Source organism: Phocoena phocoena, chromosome 3 (genome assembly GCF_963924675.1).
Source record: "Phocoena phocoena chromosome 3, mPhoPho1.1, whole genome shotgun sequence".
Classification (NCBI taxonomy): Eukaryota; Metazoa; Chordata; class Mammalia; order Artiodactyla; family Phocoenidae; genus Phocoena; species Phocoena phocoena.
In genome coordinates, this window is record NC_089221.1 from 48,847,972 (window position 1) to 48,852,618 (window position 4,647).

Below are 4,647 nucleotides of genomic sequence, written 5' to 3' on the forward strand. Positions count from 1 at the left end.
TAGCCGTATCTCCAAGCAGAGCATCACAGCCAGCTTCTGAACGGCTTTGTCTGATGTTCTCAGCTGTCAAGGATCCTTCTAACTGTCACGCTTGGCAAGGTCATGGCAGGCATTTTGAATATTTTCAAAAATAACTTGTATATTGGTTTTTAAAATTTTTATTGGATTTGGTGAGTCCAAAGCTGGAATACACTGAACCCAAGCCTAACCACCTCCTAGAAAGATGCCTTCTTCAAAAGCAATTGAGGCCGCACTGAGTACACCTAGAACTCTTTCTTTTCACTTGTCCCACCAGCCTTCAGCTTGGCTGTTGCATCTGAACATTTTACAACACGTCATTCAATTCTTCCTCTTCATACTCATTAATAGTAACCTTTCTTGATTGTGTTTTCCAATTTGCGACTGATCACCTTTTCCTTTCAAGAGCATAGGGTCATCTTTGACCTCAATGACTTCCGCTTTTCTGAGGCTGAACATCTTCAAGATTTAGGGTCAACCCCTCCTCTCTAACACCTGCAAAGGCATTTGAAAATGAGTCAGTTCCAGGGTTTAGTTTGTCTTTATTACACCAAATTTATTCATAATACATTATGCAGGTGTTTTGATGAGAATCCAGAAATATTTTGAGACACCATATTTCTCTGAAATGTAAGAATTTAAGACCATTGTTGTTCCAGGACAAGTCTTGTGAATAGAGCTTTTATTGCATTCATTTGCATTATTTTGTTCACTTCTCAGAACTCTGTCAATTAACAACAGCTTGATCTTGCAGTTGAGATAGCAGAACCCAGAGAAAATTCACCCCAAGTCACACACTTGGAAGATAATGGAGCCAGGACTAGACCCAGTGTTCTCTCAGCTAGATCATTCTACCTTTCAGAATTAAGGACAGATCAGGCAATAAACTTGCTCCTGATCAGGCATGTGACAGGTTCAAGCTGGAAGGGACCCCTCTCTGTATCTAATTCAACCCCACCTTCCTAGACATTCAGTAGATGTATCTAATTAGGAAAAAATGCAAATTATTTTGACTGTGTACCTATAAATGTTATCCCTGGAAAGAAAAGGAACATTTGGTAAATGTGAAAAAAATATGGGGAAAATTTGCATGTTATCCTTGTGTAGGGGCCATGTTAATCTTCCCTGTATTGTTCCAATTTTAGTATACATGCTGCCAAGCAATCTCCAGACTCTTTTAAAATGAATATATAATAGAAAATACCAAAGTATATCTCATATAGTAAAGATAGGTATTGTTCTGTGAGACTTTTGTGTTAGTTGTGTATACGTGTAGATATTGTGGGTCGTGATATAAAATTTACTCCATGCGGTGGATTGTGCTAACAAATGTTGAAAAGCCATGGGTATGGTGGAAAGACCATGAGAAAAGTGGGTTCAGTTACTTGATGCCAGCCGTTACTGGTGCCGCTAACCACCTGCATGAGCTTGGCCAAGGAACTTAACCCCTCAGGGCTTCCATTTCCTTATCTTTAAAATGAGCAGGTCGAACTCGATGTTTTCGAGATCCCTTCCCCTAAGATTGTATCATTCTGGCACTTGTCTCATGGCATGAATGAGACACACATGCCTTCCAAATGAGAGAGGTGGGTGGAGAGAAGTGGCTGGAGCAGAAAGGCAACGTTAGCCGGGTGCAGTCACCTGACATTGCCCCATAGCAACATGCTGCCCTGGTCCTCATTCTTGCTGCTTGTCGTCTGGCTGGTGGTACCCCAAGATGCTGCAGCCACGAGGGTGTGAATGATGACCATGGTTAAATCCAAATTGTAGCCTGTGGACAGCAGTGGAGGTGAGGACTGCCAAACACACACAGCTGGTACCACGCTTGGCACTGCTGGGTGCTCAGAAGCTGTTCTTGATGACAAGCATGATACATATTCCGAGGGGGGAGCAAGGAAATGGCAACCTAAATAGAGCAAGTTGAAACTTAGGAGCCATTTTCCCTCTACTGTCTACATGGCCCTGGAATAATAGAGACCTTCCTTAGAAAAGAATAAGGGAGGGGAGCAATTTCAGAAACTATGCAACATAAAATGCTTAGTACAACCCCTTTTCCGGTATAAATGAGTACTTAGTTCTGTGTAAAGAACAGGGGCCTGTTAATCACTTTTCACTCACTTGATGCACAAGATGCAAAGTTAATTTCATGGTGGGGAAACACCCAAGAGGTTGCTTGCTTTCTGTTAATATAGAAGATATCCTTGACACTGGCACATAGGGTATATAGATGTACACACCCACACACGAGAGCTGCTTTCTGTTAATATAGAAGATGTCCTTGACACTGGCGCATAGGATATATAGATGTACACACACACACACACACGAGAGCTGATAAATGCATTACATGCATAAATTATTTGTTGGTCCTGGGAGAGCAGGCACTATGACAAGAAATGAGATGTATCAGCGTGATATGCACGCACATGTAGAAATTAAGGGAGTATTTTTCTTCTTCAGGTAGCAACATGCCAGAAAACATTCTGCCTTTGAAAAACAAAAGTACAGAGACGTTCCAACAATTGAAGGTTATAGTTTTGCACAATTGCTCATTATACATTGCATTTGGAAGTAGGGCATGGAGTAGACAATCGTCTTTCCCAGCCTGGATCTCTTTAGCGCTGTTCCATTTAGTGTCGCCTGCTAGGTAAGATTTAACAAGATGTGGCCGTTGGCCTGGTTGACTTGAGCCTTGTGTGTCAGGAAGCAGATTAAGAGTGGGCTTTGCGGTCGGTGAACACTGTGTACTTTTGAAGAAATAATAAGTGAAGTCATTTTAGTATTTGCAGAGGGCACTGAACTGACAGCTCTGGGGCCCAAGGCCCAACTGCTGCCCAGGTGCACCACGGGTATAAACATGGAAATGACCCCACCCAGCCCCGCAGATAGATGAGCCTCTTACAGTCACTCCAGTCACTCCAGCTAGACTGCGGAGAAAAGGCATCCTCGTGGTCGGTCCCAGCATGATCATGGTTGTGCCGGAGGCACTGCCGGACAGAGTGGGGCAGAGATGTGCTTGCTAGACTCTCCTTTTATATAGGTGACTGGGGAGATTTAAGAGATGGATATCTTTCTGGCCGTGACCCACCACAAGTGGATTTAAACCCATGAGTCTAGTGTGGGATGTTGATGTAGCAACTTCTTCAGTTACTACGTTTACTTCCACAACAAAGAAAAAATAAAAATACCTCCAAACAAAGTCCCAACAAAGGGGAAAAAAATTTCCAGCCCATACTCACCAAGTGCCTGTTATTTTTGGCTGTGGGCTGGGCTGGGGAGATGCTCTTTGGCCGGCTGTCACTGTGCACAGCCGTCTGACTGGAAGTTTTGTGAGCCGGGAAAGGGATGGTTATATTTGGCCTCTGGAAGGGACGTTGCTGAGATAGAGAGGCAGCTTTGGATCATAGGGTTTGAGCCCATGCCAAAGGGAGGGAAAGCAACTCACCCGTTTCCAGCTGAGGAAGCTGGTGGGACAGACCAGCTGAACCCTTTGGCAGGGCTGTTGGGGAGGTCTTCAGGGGAACACACCACACTCTTGCTGGGGGAGCTTATTTCAGCCCCATGAGACTGCTGTCTCTGGCTGAGCTGGCCAGGAGGGCTGGCATGGGCTCAGCTACAGTGCCTGCAAAGCAGGATTCACGCCATCTGTTTTCCTTTACTCAGCCCACGGCACTCAGTCTAGGCTACCTCCTGGTATTGTATTCATGGAAGTTTCTGCACTGTTTTCTAGTTATTATTCACATGTCCCATGTCTTCTACTAGATCCTGAGTGCTTTGGTTTTACCTTTATGATCCACATAGTTTCCATATACAAGGATGTTTTAAAAATCTAACACGCACTAGGTTGCCCTCTCCCTTTAAGCTCTGGGTTATGTATACATAAATTAAATTATTAAAACTTCAGTTGTGTTATAAAAAACAATGACACTCGAGTCATGATAGAAAAACAAGATTATTGTTTATGAATATACCACTAAAATATGCATTTTGTAAGGCTCATTGATTTATTTCCAATTCAAGAAACCACATAGACATACAAAATGGTTCATTAGATACTCATTTTACCTCTTTAGCTGCTTTTAATAGAAGTGCCCATGGTGCCAATGGCGAGGTTGACATTTTCAGGGGTTGAATCGATGCTTGAAACTCATCAATTTCTTATAGGCAGTTTTGGTTTAAGGTATTTTGATGATTTTATAGAAATGTTTTACCCCATTAAAAAGCTATAACTTAAACTGTGGTGCAGGGCAGGCACACATTAGATGATAAATGGCTATGTGTAAGAGATTTCACATTTGTCAGATCTGCATTAAATAACTATATTTGAAATTGGTTAGAAGGTTGGGTGAATTCTCCAGGTGAAAATGACATTTGTTTTATGGATCCCTCTAAAACAATTCCCCCAGAGTTTTCATTTGAATAAATCACATCCAAGTTCAGCCCTCCAGAAACAGCTAGCATTGTAGAGTTGCATTAGCTGCTTCTCTGTTTCCTCTTTTTAGGGAAAAAGGCTCAATTTCCTCATTTGTAAAGGAGGTGAGATAACCTGGTGAGATAACCTGGAATGAGAATCTTTATCTCCTCCCATTCATTCATTCTCTCTACATCTAGTTTTTGGCACTAAAGAAA

General features: G+C 42.5%; 1 pseudogene; it reads right to left on the reverse strand.

Annotated features, from left to right (window-relative positions):
• Positions 1 to 1,087: 1,087 nt before the first annotated feature.
• LOC136121742 (U6 spliceosomal RNA) lies at positions 1,088 to 1,182 on the reverse strand (annotated as a pseudogene).
• Between the last annotated feature and the right edge of the window lie 3,465 nt (positions 1,183 to 4,647).